The following is a 14,105-nucleotide window of genomic DNA, read 5'->3' as shown; positions in this document are numbered from 1 at the left end:
CAAAACAACACATTTAATTCATTTCAGAGTTACTTTCAGCTTCAAAAACCATTCCTCTGATATTCATACGAAGCTAGGCATCGTCGTAACCCGTTACGTTCATTACGCAAGGCTCACGAGAGGGGCGCAGGTTGCATCCGCGTAGACACAAAATTTGGCGCCGCCCAGCGTGGGGCTCGAACCCACGACCCTGAGATTAAGAGTCTCATGCTCTACCGACTGAGCTAGCCGGGCTCCACACAACGCGTTACGAGCCATACAGTATTTATGCGACCTGCGACCCTCTATGGAAGATCCTTTTGACTACAGCTTATTTCCTGCTGCCACAAATGAGCTACAATCCTATTCAATGAAAAATTGTCTCCGAAAGGCATCAAATCTACTTGAAATGATACGTGGCTATCAGCACCATTATTCAACACACATGCTCGACTGTGCGCAGACGCCTGTGGCGTAGCTCTTGGGTCCTGAGTCAGACGCAGTAGTTCCAAGAAAACTCTCCTGATCGGCACTGTGCCGAAAATTTCGCTACACAACCCCTTTGTCTTGCTTGAGCTTCAGGTAGACGCCGGTTTGCAGCCAGGAAGCGCACAGCAGCAACTTTCAACTAGTTTTGTAGTACTCAAACAACACAGTAAAACAGCATGCATCTTTTGCAGAACTGGAAAAACTCGACCGTGACAGGATTCGAACCTGCAATCTTCGGATCCGAAGTCCGACGCCTTATCCATTAGGCCACACGGTCACTGGCGCAATATGCTTCCCCACACACACCTCATTTTCGCCATTTGTACGCTTGCCGGAATGAATTTCCCATCTTTGACGCAATTCTCCATCTCCAATTTCAGTACTAAAAAGGCGACGCTACTTCTTGCTGTGTCCCATCGCAAGTTACATTCAAGCCCTTATGACGCTGATCAAACAAGAGGTTGCAAATCAGCTTCAATCGCTTACTGCCATCTCAGTCGGTTGCAGAAGGTACCTCACCCTATGTCATACAATGGCGAGTTGCCGCTATTACCAAAGCGGCGGCGGCGCCGACGTCGACGACAACCGCGAGGGTCTCTACCAGGGGTAGAAAATACATCACAAGAACTAAGTATTTCACGTCGGCATTCTCCGGAGACTGCCAAAAGCAGCAGTTTCTGGTGCCTACTTTAATAGCACCATTCGCACTATTCATTTGCGAGAGCACTTCTTTAATACCGCACCCATTCATAATTTTTTTTATCCTTGACCGCTTTTTTCGAAAGGGCTACGGTAGAAGGGGCTTTTACAAAATTCATTTGCCCCCTGTGAGGATCGAACTCACGACCTCTGGTTTACTAGACCAGCGCTCTGCCACTGAGCTAAGGAGGCGCCGCCTAGCGCAATTTTCGGGTACTGTATTCTTGTGGACTAGTGAATCGGAGCCCTTCAGCTGGAAACGCACCGCATTAGCGACCATTATTTGTATTTAGTTAGCACAGCTGCTGCTTTCTTACACATCTCACACGATATCGATGTACGCCTAAAACTTCAAAACAACACATTTAATTCATTTCAGAGTTACTTTCAGCTTCAAAAACCATTCCTCTGATATTCATACGAAGCTAGGCATCGTCGTAACCCGTTACGTTCATTACGCAAGGCTCACGAGAGAGGCGCAGGTTGCATCCGCGTAGACACAAAATTTGGCGCCGCCCAGCGTGGGGCTCGAACCCACGACCCTGAGATTAAGAGTCTCATGCTCTACCGACTGAGCTAGCCGGGCTCCACACAACGCGTTACGAGCCATACAGTATTTACGCGACCTGCGACCCTCTATGGAAGAGCCTTTTGACTACAGCTTATTTCCTGCTGCCACAAATGAGCTACAATCCTATTCAATGAAAAATTGTCTCCGAAAGGCATCAAATCTACTTGAAATGATACGTGGCTATCAGCACCATTATTCAACACACATGCTCGACTGTGCGCAGACGCCTGTGGCGTAGCTCTTGGGTCCTGAGTCAGACGCAGTAGTTCCAAGAAAACTCTCCTGATCGGCACTGTGCCGAAAATTTCGCTACACAACCCCTTTGTCTTGCTTGAGCTTCAGGTAGACGCCGGTTTGCAGCCAGGAAGCGCACAGCAGCAACTTTCAACTAGTTTTGTAGTACTCAAACAACACAGTAAAACAGCATGCATCTTTTGCAGAACTGGAAAAACTCGACCGTGACAGGATTCGAACCTGCAATCTTCGGATCCGAAGTCCGACGCCTTATCCATTAGGCCACACGGTCACTGGCGCAATATGCTTCCCCACACACACCTCATTTTCGCCATTTGTACGCTTGCCGGAATGAATTTCCCATCTTTGACGCAATTCTCCATCTCCAATTTCAGTACTAAAAAGGCGACGCTACTTCTTGCTGTGTCCCATCGCAAGTTACATTCAAGCCCTTATGACGCTGATCAAACAAGAGGTTGCAAATCAGCTTCAATCGCTTACTGCCATCTCAGTCGGTTGCAGAAGGTACCTCACCCTATGTCATACAATGGCGAGTTGCCGCTATTACCAAAGCGGCGGCGGCGCCGACGACGACGACAACCGCGAGGGTCTCTACCAGGGGTAGAAAATACATCACAAGAACTAAGTATTTCACGTCGGCATTCTCCGGAGACTGCCAAAAGCAGCAGTTTCTGGTGCCTACTTTAATAGCACCATTCGCACTATTCATTTGCGAGAGCACTTCTTTAATACCGCACCCATTCATAATTTTTTTTATCCTTGACCGCTTTTTTCGAAAGGGCTACGGTAGAAGGGGCTTTTACAAAATTCATTTGCCCCCTGTGAGGATCGAACTCACGACCTCTGGTTTACTAGACCAGCGCTCTGCCACTGAGCTAAGGAGGCGCCGCCTAGCGCAATTTTCGGGTACTGTATTCTTGTGGACTAGTGAATCGGAGCCCTTCAGCTGGAAACGCACCGCATTAGCGACCATTATTTGTATTTAGTTAGCACAGCTGCTGCTTTCTCACACATCTCACACGATATCGATGTACGCCTAAAACTTCAAAACAACACATTTAATTCATTTCAGAGTTACTTTCAGCTTCAAAAACCATTCCTCTGATATTCATACGAAGCTAGGCATCGTCGTAACCCGTTACGTTCATTACGCAAGGCTCACGAGAGGGGCGCAGGTTGCATCCGCGTAGACACAAAATTTGGCGCCGCCCAGCGTGGGGCTCGAACCCACGACCCTGAGATTAAGAGTCTCATGCTCTACCGACTGAGCTAGCCGGGCTCCACACAACGCGTTACGAGCCATACAGTATTTATGCGACCTGCGACCCTCTATGGAAGATCCTTTTGACTACAGCTTATTTCCTGCTGCCACAAATGAGCTACAATCCTATTCAATGAAAAATTGTCTCCGAAAGGCATCAAATCTACTTGAAATGATACGTGGCTATCAGCACCATTATTCAACACACATGCTCGACTGTGCGCAGACGCCTGTGGCGTAGCTCTTGGGTCCTGAGTCAGACGCAGTAGTTCCAAGAAAACTCTCCTGATCGGCACTGTGCCGAAAATTTCGCTACACAACCCCTTTGTCTTGCTTGAGCTTCAGGTAGACGCCGGTTTGCAGCCAGGAAGCGCACAGCAGCAACTTTCAACTAGTTTTGTAGTACTCAAACAACACAGTAAAACAGCATGCATCTTTTGCAGAACTGGAAAAACTCGACCGTGACAGGATTCGAACCTGCAATCTTCGGATCCGAAGTCCGACGCCTTATCCATTAGGCCACACGGTCACTGGCGCAATATGCTTCCCCACACACACCTCATTTTCGCCATTTGTACGCTTGCCGGAATGAATTTCCCATCTTTGACGCAATTCTCCATCTCCAATTTCAGTACTAAAAAGGCGACGCTACTTCTTGCTGTGTCCCATCGCAAGTTACATTCAAGCCCTTATGACGCTGATCAAACAAGAGGTTGCAAATCAGCTTCAATCGCTTACTGCCACCTCAGTCGGTTGCAGAAGGTACCTCACCCTATGTCATACAATGGCGAGTTGCCGCTATTACCAAAGCGGCGGCGGCGCCGACGACGACGACGACAACCGCGAGGGTCTCTACCAGGGGTAGAAAATACATCACAAGAACTAAGTATTTCACGTCGGCATTCTCCGGAGACTGCCAAAAGCAGCAGTTTCTGGTGCCTACTTTAATAGCACCATTCGCACTATTCATTTGCGAGAGCACTTCTTTAATACCGCACCCATTCATAATTTTTTTTATCCTTGACCGCTTTTTTCGAAAGGGCTACGGTAGAAGGGGCTTTTACAAAATTCATTTGCCCCCTGTGAGGATCGAACTCACGACCTCTGGTTTACTAGACCAGCGCTCTGCCACTGAGCTAAGGAGGCGCCGCCTAGCGCAATTTTCGGGTACTGTATTCTTGTGGACTAGTGAATCGGAGCCCTTCAGCTGGAAACGCACCGCATTAGCGACCATTATTTGTATTTAGTTAGCACAGCTGCTGCTTTCTTACACATCTCACACGATATCGATGTACGCCTAAAACTTCAAAACAACACATTTAATTCATTTCAGAGTTACTTTCAGCTTCAAAAACCATTCCTCTGATATTCATACGAAGCTAGGCATCGTCGTAACCCGTTACGTTCATTACGCAAGGCTCACGAGAGAGGCGCAGGTTGCATCCGCGTAGACACAAAATTTGGCGCCGCCCAGCGTGGGGCTCGAACCCACGACCCTGAGATTGAGAGTCTCATGCTCTACCGACTGAGCTAGCCGGGCTCCACACAACGCGTTACGAGCCATACAGTATTTACGCGACCTGCGACCCTCTATGGAAGAGCCTTTTGACTACAGCTTATTTCCTGCTGCCACAAATGAGCTACAATCCTATTCAATGAAAAATTGTCTCCGAAAGGCATCAAATCTACTTGAAATGATACGTGGCTATCAGCACCATTATTCAACACACATGCTCGACTGTGCGCAGACGCCTGTGGCGTAGCTCTTGGGTCCTGAGTCAGACGCAGTAGTTCCAAGAAAACTCTCCTGATCGGCACTGTGCCGAAAATTTCGCTACACAACCCCTTTGTCTTGCTTGAGCTTCAGGTAGACACCGGTTTGCAGCCAGGAAGCGCACAGCAGCAACTTTCAACTAGTTTTGTAGTACTCAAACAACACAGTAAAACAGCATGCATCTTTTGCAGAACTGGAAAAACTCGACCGTGACAGGATTCGAACCTGCAATCTTCGGATCCGAAGTCCGACGCCTTATCCATTAGGCCACACGGTCACTGGCGCAATATGCTTCCCCACACACACCTCATTTTCGCCATTTGTACGCTTGCCGGAATGAATTTCCCATCTTTGACGCAATTCTCCATCTCCAATTTCAGTACTAAAAAGGCGACGCTACTTCTTGCTGTGTCCCATCGCAAGTTACATTCAAGCCCTTATGACGCTGATCAAACAAGAGGTTGCAAATCAGCTTCAATCGCTTACTGCCATCTCAGTCGGTTGCAGAAGGTACCTCACCCTATGTCGTACAATGGCGAGTTGCCGCTATTACCAAAGCGGCGGCGGCGCCGACGTCGACGACAACCGCGAGGGTCTCTACCAGGGGTAGAAAATACATCACAAGAACTAAGTATTTCACGTCGGCATTCTCCGGAGACTGCCAAAAGCAGCAGTTTCTGGTGCCTACTTTAATAGCACCATTCGCACTATTCATTTGCGAGAGCACTTCTTTAATACCGCACCCATTCATAATTTTTTTTATCCTTGACCGCTTTTTTCGAAAGGGCTACGGTAGAAGGGGCTTTTACAAAATTCATTTGCCCCCTGTGAGGATCGAACTCACGACCTCTGGTTTACTAGACCAGCGCTCTGCCACTGAGCTAAGGAGGCGCCGCCTAGCGCAATTTTCGGGTACTGTATTCTTGTGGACTAGTGAATCGGAGCCCTTCAGCTGGAAACGCACCGCATTAGCGACCATTATTTGTATTTAGTTAGCACAGCTGCTGCTTTCTTACACATCTCACACGATATCGATGTACGCCTAAAACTTCAAAACAACACATTTAATTCATTTCAGAGTTACTTTCAGCTTCAGAAACCATTCCTCTGATATTCATACGAAGCTAGGCATCGTCGTAACCCGTTACGTTCATTACGCAAGGCTCACGAGAGGGGCGCAGGTTGCATCCGCGTAGACACAAAATTTGGCGCCGCCCAGCGTGGGGCTCGAACCCACGACCCTGAGATTAAGAGTCTCATGCTCTACCGACTGAGCTAGCTTTTTTTTTTTTTTTTTTTTTTGTGTTTTCGTTCTACACAGCCGCTGCCTCTTGCTGCTTCCCACCCATTCGTTACATTCAAGCCTTTACGAGACCGACCAAGTAGAGATTGGGAACCAAGACCACACACTTTGTGCATTCGAAATCGAAGGCAGGGCGTCCCTCGCCGCATTTGCTACGATGGCGATTTCCTACTTCTGCAGAAGCGGCGGCGTCGACGACGACGACGCTCGCGAGAGGCTCTGTGATATTTGAAAAACACATGTAAAAAATATAATTCAGACTGCCGCCTCCCACCCTACGCTGTACCGCTTTGGAAAATGCTTTATCTGCGACATTCGCCTCAATCACATCTGAGAGTAATTCTAAATAAAACACCTGTTGCTGATTGTTCGTCGTTCCACATACTGCTTGCTATACGGCCACGACGCGCAACTGATTTCGAAAATTCGTTTGCCTCCTGTGAGGATCGAACTCACGACCCCTGGTTTACTAGACCAGTGCTCTGCCACTTTTTTTTTTTTTTTTTTTTTTTTTTTTTTTTTTTTTAAATTGCAGTTTCATGTTTGTTAAATAGATAACTGGCGGCAAACGTCGGTAGTGGAGCCTTTCCCTCGGGCGCCCGGTGAAGTAGGTCGGGGTCAGAGACGCGCCGCAAAAGCAGTGGGGCCTCTTCGCGGCACTGCCATTGCTTCGCGCTCCAAACCCCTCCCGTGTCACCATGAAAGACAACCAGTGGTCACTAGCCTATTCCCACTCTTTCGAAAGCAATATGGAGCATATTACCAAATGTCTTCTTATGAGCCGGGTACTTGAGCACCTTGTCAAATTCGGTTTCCATGTACATTAAAAATTCAAGTCGATTGTCGCCTCCAACGTTGTTAAAAATGTAACTGGTGAACTTCCCCATGAGCCACATCACTGCATTGTTTTTCGTCTGAGGGAAGTAGCGTTCAGCGGGCCGGTACAAATGCTGAGGAGTGAAAGTGTGCGCAGAAGTCCTGGTGATTAGGGCAAGTTTCTCTCTGGTCCACTGCCAGTTGTAAATATGGCCGCCACACGTATATCGATGACACACAGTGTCGACAAGGTGACATTTGCCACAGAGGTTGGTGTCACTTAACCCTATTCCAAACAGACGTTCATTAGTACAGATGAGATTATTGATAACTTTGTACCACGCTGTCCGTGCATCACTCGAAAGAACCGTACTACTAATATTTTTCCAGACGACGTCCCATGCGAAACCAGGGAACTTAGATTCTATGACATTGTTGCTGTGCAGCTGTTTCCGTTCTGCGAAAATCGCCTTCGCCGTGACTGTCGGCGACCGTAAAAGTTCTTTGCTGATGTAGCTGCGTTCAAGATAAAAGTCCCTTACATGTTTAAGTTTAAAACTGATGTGCTGAAGATTGACGGGTGGATCGAGACTTTGTGGCCGGACTATATTGTACAACTTTGCCGTGAGGCATTCCGGGGAGTGGGACATGATAGTTAATGTTCTGTTGACATACAATGCCATTGCTTTACATTTAATGTCCGTCAAACCCAGGCCCCCTTTACAAGGATCCAGACTTGCTGTTTTGACAGAGACACGAAATAATTCCCCACGCCACAAAAAATTTGCTAAGCGGGACATAATGGCCTTCGCTATCATGGCGGGAAGAGGGAAAATTTGTGCAGTGTAGTAAGCCTTAGACAAGATATAAGTATTTAATAAACGAACCCTTTGAAATTGGTCCAGGCAGCGGGAGTGATTGGCAATCAGTGCCCCCTGGATAGTCCGTGAAACCTCGCGCCAATTTATAGAGATCATTCGGAAAATGGATGTCGTCAGGACCATCCCAATAGCTTTATGTTGATGGACATTAGTCGCCCACGCAATGCGCAACTGGGCAAGCCCCTTGAGGTTTAAAAATTTACTTTTTTGAACGTTCTGCCTCGCACCGGATGCCGAACAATAGGTCGCGAGCGCCAACTCAAGTTGTGACACATCCGCCTGATTTCTGATGATGACGCCAACATCATCCGCGTATGCGCCCACCACAGTTTTCATGCCTGAAACTGTAATTCCGGTGAGTCGACATCGTAGCTGTCGTAAAAAGGGTTCTAGAGAAAGAACAAAAAGCAGCATTGACAAGGGACTGCCTTGGGGGACGCCACGTTGTATTCCGATGCGCTTCGTCAACTGGCAATTAACAGAGAGTTGTGCTGTGATTCCCATCGCCACGTTCTTGATGACAGCTATGGAGGTGTCGAGAAACCCCATCCGGCGCAACGTCTCTATCAGATACGGATGATCGACCCTATCAAACGCTTTGTGGAAATCGACAAAAAGCAGTCCACATTTAATATTGCATGCGTGAGTCAGGGCAACGACGTCCCGGTATAAAGCAGCAGTTTGTAAGATGGTCTTCTTAAAGGCGCAGGTCTGTTGGGGGCAAATGATTTTAGCGGTGAGCGGCATAATGCGGTGATGGAGTACTCGAGCTAGAAGCTTATAATCGGAGTTCAAAAGTGAAATCGGTCGGAGGTTGGTTAAACGTTTGCAACCCTTATTCTTCGGGAGAAGTACAATTTTGCATTGTTTAAATTCTGCTGGCACCGGTGTTCCCCGTAAGACTTCATTGATTAGGTGGGTGAACTTGTCTCCTATTAAAGGCCAAAACCTTTTATAGAATTCAACGGGTAGGCCGTCAGGTCCTGGTGATTTGTTAACGGCAGAATTGCAGATGACGGCGTAAACATCATCATTTTCGACAGTCGAAGAAAGAGCGTCATTGTCATCTCCCGTAAGTTGTGGAGTATGAGAGCCAAAAAGTTCGTCATAAGCGTCCACATTTGTGTCCCCCGGTGCATACATATTTGAATAGTAAGCGGAGATTTCCTGGAGTATTCCCTGCTGCGTGCTGAGTTTCGTACCATCCTCGAGTTGAAGTTCGTCTATGAAAGTGCCTCGTCTAGTTTTTCTGTCACGAATAAGATGATACAAGGCAGTAGTCTCATCTGCAATGACAGATTTCGCTTTGGACCGTACCTTAAGGCCCTCCAGTTCTTGACGTTTCAAGCGCAGTAATTTGGCTTTTATCAGTTTGACATCTTTCAGGCGTGTCGTCACGGCTCCCGCCTGATCATAAAGATCCCGTAGCACACTGTAATAAAACTCGACGGTGGCTTTCCGTTCCCTAGCCCTGCGGATACTAAAGGATATTAAAACACTCCTGATCTTTGGCTTCGCCCGTCTGGTCCACCATTCAATCACACTTCGAAAGTTGTGAAGTGAACGGAGACACAGCACCCATGCAGCAGTTATTTCGTCGTCTAATTCTGTGTCCGACAATAAAGAAACATTTAGATGCCACTGGTTTCGTACTCGGCGAGCAGGTTGTTGTGGCAGATTGAGACATGTTAACAACGCACTATGGTCGGAGAAAATGACGGGAACAGTTTCAGCATGCGTTACGTTGCTTTTTAAATCATCCGAGACATAAATTCTGTCGATTCTGCTAGAAGAGTTGGCAACGGTATGAGTAAACTTCACCAACGTGGGGTATCGTACCTCCCACACATCGTGCAGTTTGAGATCAGCAACAAGGCGTCGCAACTCACCAGAATAATTAAAATTAGGTGTCTGATCTTTGCGGCCCAGAACACAATTAAAGTCACCACCGAGTATCAGTGTTGAGGGATTTCGCCGCAATAGGTAAATAATATCGTCTTTGAAGAACGCGGCTCGTGCTGCCCGGTGACTACTACCAGAGGGTGCATATAAATTGACAAAAGTGACCCCTGCGATGGTAAGCCCAATCCCTCTCCCCGACTCTAACGTATCAACGTTTTGAACGGGAATGCCTTCCCGAACTAAAATGGCAGTACCGACGTGCGCTTCCGGTGAAATATTGGAAAAACATACAAATCCGGTAAAGTCGAGGTGGGGCGATACAACCTCCTGAAGAAATGCGATGTCAGTCGCTGAGTCGTAGAGAAACTGTTTGAGAGCAGCGAGTTTTAAATCCGACTGGATCCTGTTAATATTGAGAGTGGACAGCGTGTAGGATTGCAACATGAAGCACGGAGATATCTAATCACCTGTCAGGCCATCATTCCACGCCAGAACCTTCGTGAGAATCTGACTTCGAAGATGCGTCAGCATCGGCGCCGGAACCTTTCTTTTTAGGCTTCCTGCGAACAACATTGACATTGGGTTTCACCGAGTGTCGGCGCCAACCTCCCGTTGAGAAATTCGCAGCGGATGGCGGGGTAGGAGGATCGGAGCTGACGTCAGGTGCCAGCTCCTCCTCCACTGCACACGGTGATTGCTCAGACTGCAAAACTACTTCCGGCGACCTATCTCTTCCACATGCTCTTTCGATAGCTGAGTGTTTATCAACGGTGGAACCTTCCGTTTGTTTGTTGTCGGGCTGAGGCGGTGACGTAGCCGGCTGTTTACGCCCACGCACTTCCCCGTCCTGTTTACAAACGGTGTCAACATCGGTCGGTCGGTCGGTCTGCATCGGTTGACATGCCTCAGGTGACAGGCGTGGTACTGAAGCTACCACGGCCTGTTCGTTTACGGGTAAGGGACCCAACTGAGCAACTGGCACCGGTGAATTGGCGCCACAATCCGAAAGCAGGGAATGTTCGGAGCCCGGAACCTCAAACATCGGCGGCGATGTGCCATCGACAGATGACCTAGCCACATTAATGTCATCGTCGTCTGCACTACCGCTATCGTAAGTGCGTCGTCTCTTGTGAGTAACGACACTACTTTGAACAACAGAAGAGTCTGAAGTCTCCTTTCGCGCTAGCGGTGGAAAGTCAGCAGCACGATGCTGCGCCCTATCTTCATCTTTGTCCAGGATGGGGGAACTGGACCCATCTGTCACAGAATTTTCCTTCACAAGGTCGGCCAGAGTTAACTTTTTGCGCTGCTGTAAGTGGGTTTGCAAAACAAAGACACGTTTCGGACAATCCTGCCTCATATGTCCACTCTCATTACAGACATGACAGGTCAAAGTCTGTCCACTGTACATAACATGCGCCTTATATCCGCAAACTTGAACATGAGAGGGAATATTATACTTGACTTGCATGTCGACCGAACGCACACCGCTAAAGCATTGCAACCGGTGTTGGCTGGACCACCGTTCATTCCTAATTTGCTTAATTTCACCATACTTAGAAAGAACGTCTTTTAAATAACAGTTGTCAACCTCGGGGGGCAAGTTAAAAACACGCACATGCTTGTAATCAACATCAGCATTAGAAACTGTGACCTTACTCACCGAATTGTCACGGTGGCGGAATTCAGCTTCCCCATCAAATTTGTTTAATATCCGTTCCAGCACCAAAGGCGAGAGCAGCTTGACATAAAAACAGTATTGTTCCAGATCATAGTAAGCCGTATGTATCTGATCAGATGTGAGGCCAACAACATCAACAATCCAGTCGTGAATTTCCAGTGAACTGGGTTGTACATATCGGGTAGCCTTGTCAAAACCAAAGCGCACAGTAAGCTTCCTGGGAAACATGGTAGACATTGCAGCAGATAAACAGCGGCCAAAACCGCTTTCAAGACAGAAACAAAATAGACGTCGAAAACACAAGTACAAACACACAAAACACTAACACACACGGAACGAAGAGTAACAAGAGCTAGTCGCGACTTCGAAACACAGCAGCTAAGCGGAGCGCTAACACGTCCTCACAGCACGCCGTCTGAAGCGGAACTGCCCCGCTAGCCGGGCTCCACACAACGCGTTACGAGCCATACAGTATTTATGCGACCTGCGACCCTCTATGGAAGATCCTTTTGACTACAGCTTATTTCCTGCTGCCACAAATGAGCTACAATCCTATTCAATGAAAAATTGTCTCCGAAAGGCATCAAATCTACTTGAAATGATACGTGGCTATCAGCACCATTATTCAACACACATGCTCGACTGTGCGCAGACGCCTGTGGCGTAGCTCTTGGGTCCTGAGTCAGACGCAGTAGTTCCAAGAAAACTCTCCTGATCGGCACTGTGCCGAAAATTTCGCTACACAACCCCTTTGTCTTGCTTGAGCTTCAGGTAGACGCCGGTTTGCAGCCAGGAAGCGCACAGCAGCAACTTTCAACTAGTTTTGTAGTACTCAAACAACACAGTAAAACAGCATGCATCTTTTGCAGAACTGGAAAAACTCGACCGTGACAGGATTCGAACCTGCAATCTTCGGATCCGAAGTCCGACGCCTTATCCATTAGGCCACACGGTCACTGGCGCAATATGCTTCCCCACACACACCTCATTTTCGCCATTTGTACGCTTGCCGGAATGAATTTCCCATCTTTGACGCAATTCTCCATCTCCAATTTCAGTACTAAAAAGGCGACGCTACTTCTTGCTGTGTCCCATCGCAAGTTACATTCAAGCCCTTATGACGCTGATCAAACAAGAGGTTGCAAATCAGCTTCAATCGCTTACTGCCATCTCAGTCGGTTGCAGAAGGTACCTCACCCTATGTCATACAATGGCGAGTTGCCGCTATTACCAAAGCGGCGGCGGCGCCGACGACGACGACAACCGCGAGGGTCTCTACCAGGGGTAGAAAATACATCACAAGAACTAAGTATTTCACGTCGGCATTCTCCGGAGACTGCCAAAAGCAGCAGTTTCTGGTGCCTACTTTAATAGCACCATTCGCACTATTCATTTGCGAGAGCACTTCTTTAATACCGCACCCATTCATAATTTTTTTTATCCTTGACCGCTTTTTTCGAAAGGGCTACGGTAGAAGGGGCTTTTACAAAATTCATTTGCCCCCTGTGAGGATCGAACTCACGACCTCTGGTTTACTAGACCAGCGCTCTGCCACTGAGCTAAGGAGGCGCCGCCTAGCGCAATTTTCGGGTACTGTATTCTTGTGGACTAGTGAATCGGAGCCCTTCAGCTGGAAACGCACCGCATTAGCGACCATTATTTGTATTTAGTTAGCACAGCTGCTGCTTTCTTACACATCTCACACGATATCGATGTACGCCTAAAACTTCAAAACAACACATTTAATTCATTTCAGAGTTACTTTCAGCTTCAAAAACCATTCCTCTGATATTCATACGAAGCTAGGCATCGTCGTAACCCGTTACGTTCATTACGCAAGGCTCACGAGAGAGGCGCAGGTTGCATCCGCGTAGACACAAAATTTGGCGCCGCCCAGCGTGGGGCTCGAACCCACGACCCTGAGATTAAGAGTCTCATGCTCTACCGACTGAGCTAGCCGGGCTCCACACAACGCGTTACGAGCCATACAGTATTTACGCGACCTGCGACCCTCTATGGAAGAGCCTTTTGACTACAGCTTATTTCCTGCTGCCACAAATGAGCTACAATCCTATTCAATGAAAAATTGTCTCCGAAAGGCATCAAATCTACTTGAAATGATACGTGGCTATCAGCACCATTATTCAACACACATGCTCGACTGTGCGCAGACGCCTGTGGCGTAGCTCTTGGGTCCTGAGTCAGACGCAGTAGTTCCAAGAAAACTCTCCTGATCGGCACTGTGCCGAAAATTTCGCTACACAACCCCTTTGTCTTGCTTGAGCTTCAGGTAGACGCCGGTTTGCAGCCAGGAAGCGCACAGCAGCAACTTTCAACTAGTTTTGTAGTACTCAAACAACACAGTAAAACAGCATGCATCTTTTGCAGAACTGGAAAAACTCGACCGTGACAGGATTCGAACCTGCAATCTTCGGATCCGAAGTCCGACGCCTTATCCATTAGGCCACACGGTCACTGGCGCAATATGCTTCCC

General features: G+C 47.9%; 16 non-coding genes across 16 annotated transcripts; all 16 read right to left on the bottom strand.

Moving 5' to 3' along the window:
* Window positions 1-161: 161 nt before the first annotated feature.
* Trnak-cuu lies at window positions 162-234 on the bottom strand. The gene has a single exon. It is a non-coding gene; the product is annotated as a tRNA-Lys (tRNA).
* A 438-nt stretch (window positions 235-672) lies between these two features.
* On the bottom strand, window positions 673-745 carry Trnar-ucg. Its single transcript has one exon. It is a non-coding gene; the product is annotated as a tRNA-Arg (tRNA).
* Window positions 746-1,287: 542 nt separating this feature from the next.
* Window positions 1,288-1,359, bottom strand: Trnat-agu. The gene has a single exon. It is a non-coding gene; the product is annotated as a tRNA-Thr (tRNA).
* Window positions 1,360-1,680: 321 nt separating this feature from the next.
* On the bottom strand, window positions 1,681-1,753 carry Trnak-cuu. The gene has a single exon. It is a non-coding gene; the product is annotated as a tRNA-Lys (tRNA).
* A 438-nt stretch (window positions 1,754-2,191) lies between these two features.
* Window positions 2,192-2,264, bottom strand: Trnar-ucg. Its single transcript has one exon. It is a non-coding gene; the product is annotated as a tRNA-Arg (tRNA).
* Window positions 2,265-2,806: 542 nt separating this feature from the next.
* On the bottom strand, window positions 2,807-2,878 carry Trnat-agu. Its single transcript has one exon. It is a non-coding gene; the product is annotated as a tRNA-Thr (tRNA).
* Window positions 2,879-3,199: 321 nt separating this feature from the next.
* On the bottom strand, window positions 3,200-3,272 carry Trnak-cuu. Its single transcript has one exon. It is a non-coding gene; the product is annotated as a tRNA-Lys (tRNA).
* A 438-nt stretch (window positions 3,273-3,710) lies between these two features.
* Window positions 3,711-3,783, bottom strand: Trnar-ucg. Its single transcript has one exon. It is a non-coding gene; the product is annotated as a tRNA-Arg (tRNA).
* A 545-nt stretch (window positions 3,784-4,328) lies between these two features.
* Trnat-agu lies at window positions 4,329-4,400 on the bottom strand. Its single transcript has one exon. It is a non-coding gene; the product is annotated as a tRNA-Thr (tRNA).
* Window positions 4,401-4,721: 321 nt separating this feature from the next.
* Trnae-cuc lies at window positions 4,722-4,794 on the bottom strand. Its single transcript has one exon. It is a non-coding gene; the product is annotated as a tRNA-Glu (tRNA).
* A 438-nt stretch (window positions 4,795-5,232) lies between these two features.
* On the bottom strand, window positions 5,233-5,305 carry Trnar-ucg. Its single transcript has one exon. It is a non-coding gene; the product is annotated as a tRNA-Arg (tRNA).
* A 542-nt stretch (window positions 5,306-5,847) lies between these two features.
* Trnat-agu lies at window positions 5,848-5,919 on the bottom strand. The gene has a single exon. It is a non-coding gene; the product is annotated as a tRNA-Thr (tRNA).
* Window positions 5,920-12,493: 6,574 nt separating this feature from the next.
* On the bottom strand, window positions 12,494-12,566 carry Trnar-ucg. Its single transcript has one exon. It is a non-coding gene; the product is annotated as a tRNA-Arg (tRNA).
* Window positions 12,567-13,108: 542 nt separating this feature from the next.
* Trnat-agu lies at window positions 13,109-13,180 on the bottom strand. Its single transcript has one exon. It is a non-coding gene; the product is annotated as a tRNA-Thr (tRNA).
* Window positions 13,181-13,501: 321 nt separating this feature from the next.
* Trnak-cuu lies at window positions 13,502-13,574 on the bottom strand. The gene has a single exon. It is a non-coding gene; the product is annotated as a tRNA-Lys (tRNA).
* Window positions 13,575-14,012: 438 nt separating this feature from the next.
* On the bottom strand, window positions 14,013-14,085 carry Trnar-ucg. Its single transcript has one exon. It is a non-coding gene; the product is annotated as a tRNA-Arg (tRNA).
* Window positions 14,086-14,105: the final 20 nt, after the last annotated feature.

Source organism: Schistocerca americana, chromosome 7, assembly GCF_021461395.2.
Source record: "Schistocerca americana isolate TAMUIC-IGC-003095 chromosome 7, iqSchAmer2.1, whole genome shotgun sequence".
In the NCBI taxonomy this organism is placed as follows: Eukaryota; Metazoa; Arthropoda; class Insecta; order Orthoptera; family Acrididae; genus Schistocerca; species Schistocerca americana.
This window is presented reverse-complemented; position numbering and strand designations above follow the sequence as displayed.